Source organism: Cryptotermes secundus, unplaced genomic scaffold (genome assembly GCF_002891405.2).
Source record: "Cryptotermes secundus unplaced genomic scaffold, Csec_1.0 scaffold871, whole genome shotgun sequence".
NCBI classification, from domain to species: Eukaryota; Metazoa; Arthropoda; class Insecta; order Blattodea; family Kalotermitidae; genus Cryptotermes; species Cryptotermes secundus.
Window position 1 is genome coordinate 36,745 of NW_019740663.1, and position 17,824 is coordinate 54,568.

Below are 17,824 nucleotides of genomic sequence, written 5' to 3' on the forward strand. Positions count from 1 at the left end.
CTTATACACCGTTTTTAACATTTCAAGAGTTTCTGTTCCACTTTTCCCGAGCAAAAAGCAGAATTTCACCACCGCACGCTGTTCACGAAATAGAGCCATTGCAAAAACGACGATCACACAAAACAGTTGTCACTATAAACTCTGCCGAAACTAGTCCTTACCTTCTGAAGCAACGGTAGTCGGCTTATCGACTCAGGAATGTTAGCTCTATGCGCTCATAGCGGCAAAACGCGGTACTACAAAAGCTCTGCCCACAAAAAAATTAGTTCGGTTTCTTTTGGGTACCCCATCGTACATCCACTCCCCCATACGCCTTCGTGGTATAGTACTTAATTAGTTAATCACAGGGACAACTTTACCTTTCCTTACTTTTATTTTTCTCTTAATAAACAGAGACAGTAGGTTAATATTGCCAGGCACGGTAGCCGAGCGGTCTAAGGCATGTACTGTCTTCGCTCGCTCGGAAGCCGGGGTTGTGGGTTCGAATCCCACGCAAGGCATGAATGTTTGGCCTGTGTATGTGTTTATTCTATGTTTCTGTTGTCCTGTGTTTAGGTAGAGGCCTTGCGACGAGCTAATCACTCGTCCAAGGAGGCCTGCCGTCTGTAAAATTATCATAAAAATGAAAGAATCAGAGGCCAGGGTGCAAGGGGGCTGTAGAGCCAGTGAAAGAAAAAAGTAGGTTAACATTTGCATCGGAGAAGTAATGTGTTTCCTGTGAGGCACGAACTAAATTTATGTACAATATTTCTAAGAAATTCGGCCGTTAAAGGCGTAATTGTTGTATTCTCTACTACTATTGGATATTTAGATGTTAATTGGTATATACTAATTACAAATGTAATCCTTTCGAAACCACGTCTAAGTTGCGAATTTATAGGAACAGGCGCAACATGAGCGTGATTCAACGTAATGAAGTTATGTGCGATGAAAGGAAATACGTCACTTTCGTCAAGGCACCTTAGAATACGGAACAACTACACTGTGGCCGACCTTACCGCCATCTGTGAGCCGATTGTCTCACACCCCTATGCGCCTTCACGGCCTGTTGCAGGGACAACTAGACCGTGACCGCGCGAAATATGTGTCATGACAATAGGTAATGGATTTTTGCAATCAGGAATATGAAATTTAGGACAGAAAATACCTTATACGTACCGATATTGAATTTATGGGACTTATTTTATTTTAAAAATTAACTTATATTTTTAAATGTAACTTGGATTATGAAGGTATCATGGTCGCCTTTTCTGCACTCAGACGGTTCAAGCAACCTGAAAGGTTACTATTTTATTGTAGCATCCTGTTGCACTCTTCCATTTTAGTATAAATCTTATTTACAGTCTTATGTGTATTTGATTATTAACTTAGAAGTTAAACTTAAACTTTTAAGTTTGTAATGGTTGCACATAAGACTTTAAATAACATTTGTAACAACCTGAAACATTTTTTCAGCTGTCACATATTAAGGAATTCGTACATCGCCTCTGTGGTCTAGTGGTCAGAGTTTCTGGTTACAGATCCAGAAGTACCTGGTTCGATTCCCGGCGCTACCAGATTGCCTGAGAAGTAATGGGTCTGTAACGGGTTTCACTCAGCCTCGTGAGGATAACTGATGAGTTATTTCAAGTAAATAGCGGCTCCGGTCTAGAAAACCGAGATTAAAAGCCGTGGGGATTCGTTGCGCTCACCATGTGACACCCTCTATCCGAAAAAGATGGCACTAACTTCGCGGACAAGCGGTGGTCGCTCGGTCGGTATAGTTTGCTTGCGGGCTACAGGCCACGGAGTTTGTTTTGTTTTTGTTTGTCGTACAATCCAGAAAAGGGAATTGCACTCGTAGTACGGTTTGAACTATCAAGAAGCATGACGCAGGATAATATTTACTTTCATTACCAGTACAACACAGTTCGTCTTTGGTGAGAACGGACTCTCAGAGCAGAGAACTGCGAGGACAAGCCATGCATGTAATTTTCAATCTTATACAGTTTTATGAAATTGAGCAGAAAGATGGACTTACAATTCCTTTAGGCCGCGCCATATCTCAGTCGGTTAGTCGCTGGCGTCCCACCGCGGCAGCCCGGGTACGATCCCTGGTCTGGTCAAGTGGGATTTGTGGTGGTCAAAATGGCGCTGTGGCAGGTTTTCTCCGAGTACTTCGGTTTCCCCTGCCAATCTTCATTCCACCATTTGCGCCACAATCACCCTCACCTATCATCTGGGGCTGGTACAATAGGCCAGAAGTGGCCGCAGTACAAGGAAGTTAGTCCCACCCCACTAGCAATAACAAAAAATAATACAGTTCCTTTAAGCGGAGAAATTTCAAATTTAAATCTTATTGCTCAGAATAAAAAATCCTAGTTTCCGTGTTTCAGTTGTCATACGACGTGGACTGTACTAGCTTTCTTTGTTGCGCCCTTCAAAACATCCGATCCAGCCGCCTTCATCCCAAGTGGACTCTACGTTTTGTAGCTTTTGTCAGGTTCCGCAAAAGTAATAGCAATGACGTCAATGTTCTCATTGCATGTCAGCCTTGAAGTATCCAATTATAAGTAAAAATGGATACCTGTGGGGGTTTGCACAACCATCTGAGGCACACACGCTAATGTTCTGACCCAGTCTATTGCATATACTGCATATCGTAATGTAACGTTGAAATCAATGTCAGATAGAAGAAAATTTGGGATAAAATTGTGGTGTTAACCCTTCACGCGGAGAAGCTGTTAAATACTATTTCAAAGTCAGTTCATATCCCCAAGAAAACACACCATATCTAATTTAGTCCCACAAAAATCGATTGATTAATGATATTCCGGGTACCAATCACTATTTTTTCGGAGAACCAAATGAATCCCACAGATAAACGTATATCAACGAAATGTATATTTGGTGTTACAACAAGCGGCGGACATATTTATCATCGCATTACGAAAGGTTCATCCATAGACTGATAAATTTGGAAAATAAATTTGTACACTGGTCAAGCCATCCCGTGTTAGATGGGTCCCTTGTCACCACGGCATGGCGCGTCCACAGGCTGCGGATAGCGGAGACTGCCTCCAGGTATGGAGGGTAGCTGCGAATAAATTTAATAAACAGTAGGGGAAGCAAGATGAATTTCAGGTATAAAACGCGGAAATATCTGAAAGACAAAATTAATGAACTTGCAACGAACAGTAAGAACAAGAACATTATACACATATATAGATGAATAACTAAATTTAAGAGGGGTTACCAACCCAGAAGTTACTTAGTGAAGGATGAGAATGATGATCTGCTTTCAGATCCCCGCAACATTTTCAATAGGCGGAAGAACTACTTCTCCCCGTTATTACAGGCAGATAGAGAAACGTACAGCTGAGCTGTTAGTATGTGATCCTAATCCTTTTGGGGTTGAAAATGCTATTGCAAAGAAGTAAAGGCATAACTCGCCAAGTAGTGATCAAATTCCGGTAGAACTGATTCTAGCAGGAGGTAAAATATTACGGTCTGAGATCCATAAACTCATTAATTCTGTTTCCAATAAGGAAGATTTTCCTGATCAGTGGAAGGAGTCTATTATTGTACCAGGTCACAAGAAGGGTGACAAAACTGAGCGTAGTAATTATTGTGGAATATCATTGCTATCAACTTCATTAAAAATTTTATCCAAAATCCTTCCCTCAATGTTATGGTCAACATGGTTTTGCGTCATTCTCTCAGGATATGTCCAAGTAAGTTTATGAATATTAGGATGTCGGAACATTGTACTTTTGACAATCAGATTTTTGGATGTGGCAAAGTTTACTACTCTAACTCCATTATCATTACTAATTAATTAAATAATTTTCCTGGGGAGTGAAGCGCGGCCGGCGCGTAAGGCTGACAACCTTACCGCCATCTTTGAGCCGATTGTCAAGGTAATGTAGGCCTCTTAACGTCTCACAACCCTATGGGCCTTCGCGGCCAGGTACAGGGGTAGCTTTACTTTTTACTTTACTTTAATTTCGTGTAAACTCTCATTCCCAGTTGTTGGTTTGAAAATATCTTCCGTACCTACTTTGGCATTGAAATCTCCTAACAAAATTTTCATATGGTATTTAGGGAATTTATTGAATACGTGTTCTAGTTCTTCGTAGTAACTGTCCTTTATATCATAAAATTTATCTTCTGTTGGGGCATGAACATTCAGAACAATGACAACACACCAGCGACCTCCTAGTGTTATGTATGACATCCTATCACTAATGAGCTCTACCTTCTTAACTGCTGATACGATTCTCTTATGTACGAAAAAACCTGTACCTAATTCATGATTCTCATCTCCCGTTTGCACAGAGAAATGTATATTCGCCTGCTGGATCGGTGCCACCTCCTTCCCATCTAATCTCCTGTAGTCCCACTATGAGTATGAGGGGTGAGCCATAAAACTGGCCCTAGCCGCCCTTGCACTGCGACCTTCAGTGGTCTGTTGTGCTTTGTACTCCCACTAAATCTACCTCATATTTTTATATTTCTTTCACCACTGCCCTGCGCGAACCTGCCCTATGCAGACTTCGTACATTCCAAGTACCAAATCACATATCCATTTCGCTTAGGTCGCTTATCCAAGGAATCCGTCCAGGTCTGAGGCTTCTTGAGATTTTTCGTTAGAAGCTTATTTTTTACGGTGAGTAGATTTTAGCCCCACGCCCATCCCTCAGGCTGGAGGACGATCCCTTATCGGCTGTCCGCAACTGCTTATTCGGTATATTCCCAGCTACCCTCCAGATCTTGGGGCCGTCTCCTCCATCCGCAACCTGAGGACGCTCTATGCGACGGTGACAAGGGACCCACCTAACTTGGGGGCGGAACATTAAGTTACTGAGAAGTGAGATCCTTTCCTCTGTCGAATAATTATTTTTCCATGTACAAATTTTTATTTTTTTCCCACGTTTTTCGGGCGCTGTATACATTTAAAGGAATTTCGTATTTTTTAGACCCGACCGACGGACTGTCAAGCTCCACTTGTGGGCCGAGTCCCATTGCTTGAGAAACACTGAAGAATAAGAAGAATGCCGTCTTCTGGGATGTATCGCCGTGTAGATACGTGTAAACCGGCGTTTCGGAGGAACATATCGCCTTCATCTTCAGGGCATAGAAATCCGCAAGCAATGAACCAGCATGAGCGGGTGGCCGCAGACTGAGTGCCAGTCAAGACACCCAGCTATATAAGAACAGGAAGGGAAGGGAGAGGGGCCACGTTAGAAATCAATAGAGAGGAGAGGGGAAGGGTCTGTGGCCAACAGGTAGCAGGCCAAAGCAGATATAGGATCGTGTCGGAGGGCGACACGTTCTTCCGAAACGTCAGTTTACACAATATTTGCAGGGCGCTACATCCAAGAAGAAGGCATTTTTCTTAGTCAGAGCCGTGAAAACCTCAAATCTTATACCGATGAATAGGATACAAGAATCAGATACCTTACTGAACTCACGCCCAAACTTTCTCGCTGCTTGTAACTTGCCCGCTCCTGTCCCATTCCCTTGATCTCAATGTTAGGTGAGCACCAGTGGCCAGTGGCAGAAATACTTCAAGATGGACTGGTGCAGGACTATGTTCCCTCCAACTTACCCTTTAGTTCGTTATGGTAAATTTATTATTTTATGTTTCCCTTCCTGATACTTCATGTGGGTCAGGCAGATCACGCGTGTTGCCTATGCATAATTCCGACTGTTCACACTTATTAGCGAGCCTGATAATTTGTGTCGCATAAAAGTTATGTACACATAAAATGAAGTCAATAATTATCTTAATATATTACAGTTATGACGTGCAATTGGACAATGCATAAAACATACGTTTAACCTATTGTTTGCTTAAGTGCAAGGTCGGGTTCATAGAGAGAGTTTTCATTTGTTCTGACGCATGGAAAGTCCTTTCCTGACTCTGCATGTTCAGCATTTCCGTATTAACTGTGCTGTTTGTTGTAACTATTAAATGCAGCAGAACTGAAATTTTACATCGGTATCTATTTTTTTTCATTTTCCTCACTACTACTGCTACTGCTGCTGCTACTACTACTACTACTACTACTACTGCTGTTACTAGTACTGCTACTTGTATTTAAATCATTAAAATTCATGAACTTCCAAACGTATTTCCGTATTTACCTATATTTTCTGTTGTAACTTCCGGCCTAGCAAACCGAGATTAACAGCGGTGGGGATCCGTTGCGCTAACCACGTGACACCACCAACTGTCCGCAAAAGTTGGCATCATCTTCGCCGATAAGCGGCGATCGCTCGGTCGGTATAGTTTGCTTGCGGACTACAGGCCACGGAGTTCTATTGTAACTATTAAACTGCAAGAGAACTGAAGTTTTACGTCAGTATCTGCCTATTTTTTTCAATTTCCTCACTACTACTACTACTACTACTACTACTACTACTACTACTACTACTACCGCTGCTAATGTTACTTGTATTTAAGTCATTCACTTCATGACTTTTCAGACGTACTGCTTGTGCATGTATCGTAATTATTTTCGCAAGAATCCGCATAAAGTATTGACGAGCGGGAGGAAGATTTGACTTCTGTCCCCTAATATATTCTCGTGTTTATACACGTACTTTGTCCGTGGAAATACATCAGGAAGAATGTAAATTGAATGGAGCATATCACATTCTGCTCTGTGCTGTTGACATTAGATTGTTAGGCGTAAACTTACAAATACAATAAAGGAAGAGACAGAATCTGTTTTTTTTATTGCTAGTGGGGTGGGACTAAGTCCCTTGTACTGCGGCCACTTCTGTCCTATTGTACCAGCCCCAGATGATAGGTGAGGGTGATTGTGGAGCAATTGGTGGAATGAAGGTTGGCAAGGGAAACCGAAGTACTCGGAGAAAACCTGCCCCAGCGCCACTTTGACCACCACAAATCCCACTTGACGAGACCCGGGATCGAACCCGGGCCGCCGCGGTGAGAAGCCAGCGACTAATCGCTTGAGCGATGGCGCGGCCTTCAGAATCTGTTTTAGTCTCCCTGTTAGAAGCTGGTCACAAATACATGTAAAAGAAATTGTTTGTTTGTTTGTTTGTTTGTTAGTTTGTTTGTTAATATCTTGTCACCATAGAGCAGGAGAAAACTACAACATGAGAGCAGGTAATACATCTTTCGAAAATCTGGCAAAGTGCAATTATTTAGGAACTAGGAACTCAAGTAATATTCGCCCATTTAAATACGAGTAAGAGCAGATTAAATTCAGGGAATGGTTGCTACCATTCAATATAAAATAATTTTGTTTTCCCATTTGTTACTGAATATTTATACAAAACTATAGATATGTCTGTTATTTTGCATGGCAGAGGGACTCAGTCTCTCATATTAAGGAGAAGAATATAAACTGACGGTGTCTGAGAAGGCGGTGCCCCGGTTACCTTACATAGGGCTGTATGAGATTTCCTGGCAGTAATGTTTTCTTACATATTTACATCCCTTAAAAGTAAGTATTTCACTTAAGTCCGTCTAGAAGCGAACGTGGTTGTCAAGTCCTGTTTCGTTATTGGGAGATGCCGGGTTCAGATCTCGACCCAGAGACCGTCAAATTTGATTACGGGTAGTGGCTTTCCAAATTCCTTCAAGATAGATGTCAGTGTAGCTACTAACCCTTGTTTCCACATCCTTTTGAGTTCATTACTCTCATGCAATCCTATCATTCGACACTGTTTAATCTTATATATTGAAAGAGTCTTTATTGACCCAAGGCTAACTTCATGTGATATATTTCCGTCTCCAATTCAATTTATTATGAGTCACCCTTCTTTCTCACAATATGTTTNGACATTGTATTTAAGCACACTCTTGCATTAATACGTGTATCATTCATTTCATGTGATATATTTCCGTCCCCAATTCAATTTATTATGAGTCACCCTTCTTTCTCACAATATGTTTCGGCCGTATACGGCAGTCATCAAGCATCATCATCTAGCATATCCAGATAGTTTTGCCTACGTCATGTGGTGCCTGCCTACTCCTGAGGCTAGAAGTCTCAGGCCTTCTCCTTTTGCAGGAATGCTAGGACTGCTGGCTCCCGAGAGAGATGTCCTTCATATTTCCTTAGGCAGGTTTCCCGTTACTTGTTAGTCCTTGCTCTTGGTGAAAACATCAAGAACGGGTTCGCTGGTTGCGCCAGCTCCCCTTTGTGATGCACCAGATCTCCCGGCGTCCCTGCTGAAGAACTTTTATGAATCTCCTTGGAAGGAAGTCCTTCTCTTTTTAGGGTCTTGAAGATCAGTTTTATTTTCATTGGTATCCATATGCTGTCCCATGAGTAGAGGGGTCTAAATGCCGCACGCAGAGGCAGATACACGTACAAGTGACGGCACGAAGGGGGTCGTTAGCGACACTGGCTCAATTCCACCCCCGGCAACGCAGCCCTCGGCACGATGCGTCACGCCTTGGCTTATGTGAACCACTACCCTCTACGCCGCCTTTTCAGACGCTACCCCACTGCGCGACGAGGAAGCCAAGTTTGGCTTTTGGAAGGAAAGCGTAATAAATACACTCACTCACGAAGCTGAGCCCTTCTTGAGAAGCCGCCAATTGTGCAGCTACTCGAGAATTTCCCAGCGTTTTATGGGACCCGAAAGTTCATTACCGTGTTCACAAGAGCTCTCCATTGGTCCATATCCTGAGCCAGATCAATCCAATCCATACCATCCCATCCTGTCTCTCTAAGATCCATTTTAATATTGCCCACGCACCCACATCTCTGCCTTCCTAGTGGTCTCTTTCTTTCTGGCTTTCCCACCAATATCCTATATGCATTCCTGTTCTCCCCCATTCGTGGTATATGACCACCTCATCCTCCTTGACTTGATCATTCTAATTATACTTGGAGAGGAGTACAAGTTATGGAGCTCCTCAGTATGCAGTTTCCACCACTTCCCTGAGCGAACCTGCCCTATGCATACTTCTAACGTTCCGCGTTCCGAATCTCATGTCTCTTAGGTCGTTTATGCAAGGAATTCCGCCCAGGTCCGAGGCTTCTTGAGAATTTTCGTAACAAGCTTATTTTTTACTTTGAGGATTTGTAAGCCCCACGCCCAACCTCAAAGCTGGAGGAGGACCCCTTGTCGGCTGTCCGCGAATGCTTATTCAATATATCTGCAGTTACCCTCCATACCTGGAGACCGTCTTCTCCATCCGCAACCTAAGGACGCGCCATGCCGTGGTGACAAGGGACCCACCTAACATGGAATAAATAAATACAACAAAAGAAAACTTGGAAAACGGCAAGGAGAAACAGCATAAGGTAAAAAATATATATATATATCGATGTATGGTAATTCGTACGATGGAGGTTGTCACGGAGAAAAGTGAGAAGACTTGGCAACACGTGTCACTGACAATCTCGTGGACCCTCGCCAAGTTTATTCCACTTGTATGAACTGATGCCCTCGAATTAACTGCACATGTTGCAACCTTCATTCGGTACGCGTGCATACTCGTACCTAGTGAACTGGTTTAACCGGAAACGCTTCCTACTTGTATTCGCCAAGTGTCCGGTTCGAATATTGTCCGGAGCACCGAACATCCCGAGTAAGGGGTTGCGTGTTTTTCGTCAGTATCTCCAGGAAAATACTGGGATTGTAGCTTAAATTAGGCCATGAAATCATCTTTTCCACTTCGCTAATCACTATCATCCAGTGTTTCCACGTTATGTATGTCTGAGATACTGTGAATGCCGTTAAATAAAAGTTATCTCTGTGCTTGTCTGATTAAGAACTATGCCATGAAGACGCATGGGGGAGTGGATGTATAGATTCACATTTTCTTAACCTCGGCACTAACTGGAGTTGAACGCTCAGCTTCACGCCCCTGTCGCTTTACCCCCGGGAAAGAGCCCCTCGTACCCTTTGTACCTCAGTCTTCCAGCCCATAGCCAGTCGCTATGACGACTACGCTATCCCCCAATAAATAAATATAAACAAATATATAAATAAACCTATACAAAGAACGTGACAGGAGAGTAACCACCGCTGTTGGTTTCTTAACAGAGAGTCCAAGTTCGTATTTCTGTGAGGACTGAAAATGTTCTCAGATATTTTCCTGAGTTTGTATCACAAACTAATACAAAAGGAAACAAACTCCATGGTTTCAGTCCGCAAGTGAACTATACCGACCGAGCGACTGCCGCTTGTGGGCGAAGTTAATGCCAACTTTAGCGGATAGAGCATGTCGCGTGGTCAGCGCAACGAATCCCCATAGCCGTTAATTTCGGGTTTCTAGACCGGAGCCGCTATTTCCTTGAAACAGCTCCTCAATTATCCTCACGAGGCTGAGTGGATCCAGTTCCAGACGTACTGCTCCTCAGAAAATATGGTAGCGCCGGGAATCGAATCCTGGCCTCTACATATGTAGCCAGGAACTCTGGTCTCTAGACCACAGAGGCGGTATCACACACTAATACAGAAACAAATATCAAATAATGTGTCGATGTTACCTTAGTCCTTAGAAACTTTCCTTATGTTAAATCTTTGTTGCGCGAGCGTAATTTGTTAGTAGTAAACTTTAGTTCCCTGTGGATCAGGGCTGAAAGGTCTTAACAAAAGCGGTATATGATCCTCTCAAGGAGAACTGAATACGAATTTCTGAAACAGAGAGAACACCCCTACACATTGCAAGATCAAAACAATACTGCGAGAAATTACGTGATAAGCGAATGGAATACTGTCGCTGGGAGTTCAAATGTATTGCACACACAGCGCATAATCTCGTCTTCTAGAGAGTAAACATTCGTCAGATCGGAATATAACCATACACCGTCTGCTTCTACCTTCTTGAGTCATGCACTGACAAGTGCAGCCTGCGGAGGGATCATTCTCATTGTCAGATTTGTTCATCGCGAATTTTAAAATCTTATTGGCCTTGCTGTTTACGAGTTTCAGGTCGTGCAGAAGCAAATTTCTTGTACTTTATAGGGATTTGGACCGAAGGGAGATGAAGTGACAGGAGGTTGGATAAAACTGCAAAGCATGTCCTCTTCTCCAAGTATAATTAGAATGATCAAGTCAAGGGGAATGAGATGGACGTGGGATGTAGTATGATTGGGATAGAAGGAGAATACGTGTAGAATAATGGTGGGAAAACCAGAAGGAAAGAGACCACTAGGAAGACCAAGATGTAAGTAGGTGGATAATATTAAAATGGATCTTAGATAGGATGGGATGGTATGGACTGCATTGATCTGGCTAAGGATAGAGACGAGTGGAGAACCATTGTGAACACGGTAATGAACCTTCGGGTTTCATAAAATTTTGAAAAGTTCTTGAGTAGCTGGACAACTGGCGGCTTCTCAAGATGGGCTTATCTCCATGTAGTTAATTAGTTATGCTTTATAGGGCTATCCTTAAATGTAAAACTTCTTATGTAAATCGTTTTTATGATCTTGGAACAAGAAGCAATCCAGTGTATACAAATTTATTGTATATAATGAAATATTTATATAGCCTTATATGTTTCGGCCCTTCGGAGTCATCTTCGGAAGATCAAAGATAAAAATTAAATAGTTTCACAATTGCTTAGGATCTTAGTATAATCAGTTATACTGTCGTAACGATAAAATAAGTTAAAAGTGTAGGTGTTTGAATATTATAGGTAAATTTTTTTTAACCCACTTTCCTTATTTTGAAATAATAAACGTATACTTATGAGATCGCCTTACTGTGCGTGTGTATGTGTATCCCCCCACCACCACGAAATCAGCTTTTGAATTCCTGAACCAATACTGATGAAAACTGGTACGTATACAACAGGACCTGAGCCCATCTCAACGGCGTACTTCATAAACGGCTCGGTAAACACGTTACTATGGCAACGAATGCATTCATTTATTCCTTCTTGAGAAGCTGCTAATTGTGCAGCTACTCAGGAATTTCCCAGCATTTTATGGAACCCGAAGGTTCATTGTCATGTTCAAAACAGCCCTCCACTGGTCCCTATCCTGAATCAGATCAATCCAATCCATACCATTCCATCCCTATAAGATCCATTTTAATATTGTCCACCCACCTACGCCTTGGTCTTCTCAGTGGTCTCTTTCCTTCTGGCTTTCCTACCAATATCCTATATGCATTCCTCTTCTCCCCCATTCGTGCTACATGCCCTGTTAATCTCATCCTACTTGACTTCATCATTCTAATTATACTTGGAGAAGAGCACGAGTTATGAAGCTCCTCATTATGCAGTTTTCTCCAACCTCCTGCCACTTCATCTCTCTTCGGTCCAAATATTCTCATCACCCTGTTCTCAAACACCCTCAGTCTATGTTCCTCCCTTAATGTCAGAGACCAAGTTTCAGACCCATAAAAAACCACGGGCAAAATAATAGTTTTGTATATTCTAATTTTTATGTTTTTGAACAGCAGACAAGAAGACAAAAAGCTCTGAACTGAATGGTAGCAAGCATTACCCGAGTTCAATCTCCCCTTAATTTCCTCCTGAATCAGACTTTGATTTATTATCATCGTTCCCAAATATCTGAACTGTGCCACATTTTTCAGAACATCTGTTTCCTATCTTTATGTCATGAATTTGCCCTGCAGTTTGGTCACGAGACAGAAACATATGCTCAGTTTTCCCTGCGTTTACTTCTAGACCAACCTCGTTACTTGCGTCAATTAAAGTCTGTGTGTTTTTCTTTATGGTATCTACATTATCACCCAGTAGATTCACATCATCGGCATAGACCAACAGCTGATGTGTCCCATTTAATTTTAGACCCACCCGCTTTTCCTCGACCTTCCTTATGGCATATTCTAAAGGAAAGCTGAATAGCAGTGTTGATGAATAGAAGACTTGTTGGATGCGTCGTCTTGTATGCGGTCCCTATTGTATCAAAGGAAAGTAGGCGTTTAGTCGTTTCCAGAAATTGTTGTTGCTGTATGATCCCATTCTTGTACTGTTGCTAGTTAAAAGCCTGTACGTCATATCGGATGTTTAGTATCAATGTGTATGTGTGTGTGTGTGTGTTGAAGTGAAGTAAATTCCTTTCTTGCTGAGCCTTTGAAGATGACCCCGAAAACCCAAAATATGTAAGGCAATATAAATAATTGGACTATTTAAAATAATAGTTTTTTACACTGGGTGGATTGTCATTCCAAGATTAATACAAGTGTAACGGCGAAGGGGACCGCCTCTGTGGTGTAGTGGTCAGAGTTCCTGCCTACAGATCCAGAGGGTTCGATTCCCGACTCTACCAGATTTTCTGAGTTGTAGTGGATCTGGAACGGGGTCCACTCAGCCTCGTGAGGATAATTGAGGGTATGTTTCAAGGAAATAGCAGCTCCGGTCCAGAAAACCGAGATTAACGGCCGTGAGAATCCGTTGCGCTGGCCACGTGACACCCTCTTTCCACAAAAGCTGGAACTAACTTCGCTGAAAAGCGGCGGTCGCTCAGTCGGTATAGTTCGCTCTGCGGACTACAGGCCACGGGGTATAGTTTTTTTTTAGTAACGGCCAAGGTCTCACATGTCGAAATAGTTTGTAGGGCATTTCTACTACATCGAGCTTTCTTTTTCAATTTGTGTAGTGGGGGGTGGAGTCCAGCTGGGTCCACGCGGTACGGCGGCGACTGAGAGACCTATTGTACCTGCCCCGGGTGATTATGATGATAGAGAATTTGGTGGAATGAAGATTTGCAAGGGAAACTGAAATACTCGGAGAAAACCTGCCCCAGCGCCACTTTATCCACCACAAATCCTACTTGACCAGAACCGGGCTCGAACCCGAGCCGTTGCTGTGGGAAGCCAGCGACTAACTGCTCGAGCTATGGCGCGGCCTACATCGACCTTTTGTGTATTGAACGTCTTCTGAGCTTCATTTAAAATGAAAACATTTTTCGAGCAGTACGAACCTCTCCATCTGCGTAGACGCCGAAAATATCTAATTCATTATTCAAGGAAACAAACTGAACACTGAACGCCATATTAACGTGTTTTCCTTTCTAATTTCAGGAACAATTTGAAATTCCGGCAGCGGCTTCTTTGAACACGTGACGTCTGTATCCTGACACACTGTTACAGCATGAGTACAACACCGTGAGAGGCATCCCAGCGACCGTTGCATTGTATCCAGTCTCAAAAGGTAAAAGAAGAACATTTGACAGTATAGCATGCATGGGGCCAAAGCTGCAGTATCATCCTTTGTCGGCTGTCCGCGAATATTTATTAAGAATTTTCGCAGCTACAATTTATGTGTAGATTTCATTTCCTGTTAAGAGAGGAACATAGACTGAGGGTGTTTGAGAACAGGGTGTTGAGGAGAATATTTGGATCGAAGAGAGATGAAGTGATGGGAGGTTGGAGAGAACTGCATAATGAGGCGCTTCATAATTTGTACTCTTCTCCAAGTATAATCAGAGTGATGAAGTCGAGGAGGATGAGGTGGGTAGGGAATGTAGCACGGATGGGACGGAATAAGAGTGTACACAGCGTTTTAGTATGAAAAGGTGAAGGATTGGAACCACTAGGAAGATCTGAACGTAAATGAGAGGATAATATTAAATTTATTTTAGAGAAATGGGATGGTGTGTTATGGACTGGACTCATCTGGTTCAGGATAGGGAACAGTGGAGGGCTCTTGAGAACGTAATGAACTTTCGGGTTCCATAAAATATTTGGAAATTATTGACTAACTGAGCAACTAGTGGCTTCCAAAGGACTCAGTTCCCTGGAGTTAATAATAGCGTACATGACGTTTTCAACTTCTTCCTCTGTAGAAGTTCAATTCGCACGTAAAACCGGTTTTAAAATATTTTTAGCTATGATATAGAACGCTGTCATTTAACAAACTAAGGACAAGAATGCACACACGAGATCTACACGGCACCACATCCCAGAAGACGGCATTCTTCATAGTCACCGCCGTGAAAACCTCATATCTTACAAAATAAGTAGTATTGTTATTTGGAATTCTGCCTCCCATTTCAATACTAATCTTAGAATACATTTTATTAATAAGGTAAAATTTTCCATGTGCTTAACTAACTACTACACCATGAAGGCGTATTCGGGAGTTGATGTAAAGTTCCACTTTTTCTTGACCTCGGCATTGTTTGCAGGTGAGTGGTCAGCTTTATTCCCCAGCTGCTATACTCCCGGAGAAAGAGCCCCTCGGACATACTGGATAAGCGGCTGGGTGGGCCCCAGAACCAGTCTGGTCGCTGTGACAGAAAAAGTCTCACCCCTACCGGGACTCCAACTCCGACCTCTCGGCCAGTCTCTATACCGACAGCGCTGTCACGGCTCCAATTTATTTTAAACTCATAAAATCTTGATAATAGTACACGATTTATTATCTTGTTGCTCGTATGACGAATGTTTTTTATTCCTTTTATTGTGTCTTGTCTGGTTCTGTGAATATCAGCTTCATCAAATTTTCATCTCATTCTGTTTCTAATTGAAGGCGAGAAACGAATATTTCAGCTTGCTTTGCAGGTAGACAATTTCCTGGAATGAGCTAGTTCGCACGTAATTTCTCTTATTCTCTCCCTTCCTTTCGCCTGAAATTCTCGGAAACAGACATACGCGCTGGGATATTCAGTTTCTGCACAGTTCCTTCCATCTTCCCATGTCTGCAGAGGAAGCGCCGTGTGTAGCAGTCTCGTAGCTTATTAGCACACAAATAAATTGGCCGGATCATCACTCTGTCGCAAGAGTTGCTTCGTTTATACAAATATCTTATTAAGATCTGAAGTTTTCACATCCAGAAGACTACAACATGAGTTTCACATACAAATTAACATTTTCTGCTCATGTCAAATCTACAAAATTGTTTTCTATTAATGCTACATGTCTTCCATGAAGCGCTGATAAAATGAGACGAAGAGAAACTCATCATCATAATATTTTTCTTCCTCTTCTTTTACTTCTATTCTTCATCATCTTTTCTGTTTATGCAGATCGATGGGCGAAATATTTGCAATCTCTTCTTTCCTCCCACAATCCTTACACTTCGATTTCTTGCTAACTCTTTCGTCTCTTCTTGATGCCTTCTGTTGGGTGATACCGTGCGTGCCACATACCCCACCCATCTCATACTCATTGATTTGAACATCCTAATAATATTTTATGAAAATTAAAAATTATAGAGCTCCTCATTATGCTCTTCTTCCCACTCTGATGTCCTTTCATCCATTTTTTTGTGCCAATATTCCCACTGGCTTCAAGTGCTCTAGCTTATGGCCAGTCTTCTTCCCAAAACTAGCGATTTCCATCCTTTCGCGCCCCTCTTCCAGTTTCTTGAAGATGCTTTATTACCTTTTCTTTTGAAGGCGAACAGAACCCCACTTCTTTAGATATAAAAAGCATTTGCCTGAGCTGCAGTTTCAACAATTTTTTTTTCTTTTCCCTTGGCACTACAGCCCCAGTGGGCCTAGGCCTACCTCCATGAACTTCTCCGTTCACTTCGGTCTTTCTAGATCTTACACATTCGGTAGGACTCCTTGGGCGGGTGATCAGCTCGTCGCAAGGCCTCTACCTGTACACAAACACAGAAAAACTCACACACACAAACTAAGCATCCATGCCCTGAATGGGATTCGAACCCACGATCCCAGTTTCCAAGCGAGCGAAGACAGTACATGCCTTAGACCGCTCGGCTACCGTAACCGGCTTTAACACTTACCTACTACAAAATGCCTTTAATGAAAAGTAGAAGAATTTGTTATTTACAGGCATTTGTTTGTATACCGATACTTGTGTTTCGGCTATTACATCGTTTCCATGACTGTTCACAAATTTCAAAAGTATTAACAGTTTTAGATTTCATGTATAAACTACACTCTTGAGTGAAATTACAGAGTTGTTATTATTATTGCTTTCTCCCATTTTATGGCTCTGTTTTCTGGGGTATAAACCCGTGTAGTGCGCTGAAAGTCAATCGACATTTAGAGGAATAAGTCACCTCTATCTGTGGTTGAAGAGTAAGGCAAGCAAGAAACCAACATGATGCAGGCAACAAGCACAGCTCTATTTCAAGCTGGCTTTATTTTTCGTTTATTCTTTAATCCTGAAGAAGAAGGCGATATGTTCCTACGAAACATCCGTTGATTTTTAACGGAATACACTGCCTCATGTTCCAGAAGATAGAATTCTTCATAGCTACCGCTGTGAGAACCTCAACCCTTGCATAAGTAGGAAGATTACTCATGTTAGTTTCTTCTAAGTCAGTGGTCGGCGAACCGGGGTAAATTACCCCAAGTGGGGTAAAAATGAAATTCTTGGGGGTAATGAGGACTCAATAGACATAAATGAAATTATATAAAAAACGCGTTCCTTGTTGCGACAGAAATTTTTCTTCCGGCATATAACCGTCCGTAACAACGGCTGCTACGGAAATTGTTTAAGAGTCCATCATGGCAGCGTGACGTCATCACTAAACACTTCTATAGATAAACGCACCCAGCATGTTGTGGAGGATAGCGTTAGTTGTGGCTCGGCAGCCAGCAGAATCGCACGTCTTATATACGTCATTTTGGCCTAGTCACCTATTGTTTTATCTTATGCTCAAAACCTTCGACGATCAAGGTAAGATAGTGTCTTGTTAGCAAGGATTTACTATCAATAAATTCATTCATTCATTATTTAATAAGCAAGCGAAATGAAGTTTTTCATGAAACTGACGCACTATCATTTATGTGCAGTAGTAGCAGTTTGATCTTGGCACACTGAATCGGTAATTTCGTGTTATAGTACATGTGCAACTAACCGCCTGAGCTATGGCGCGGCCTCCAGTACTGACTTACACATATTGTACATGCGGAGGTTTCCTCCACATTACGCGTGTCCTCGTGTAACTATA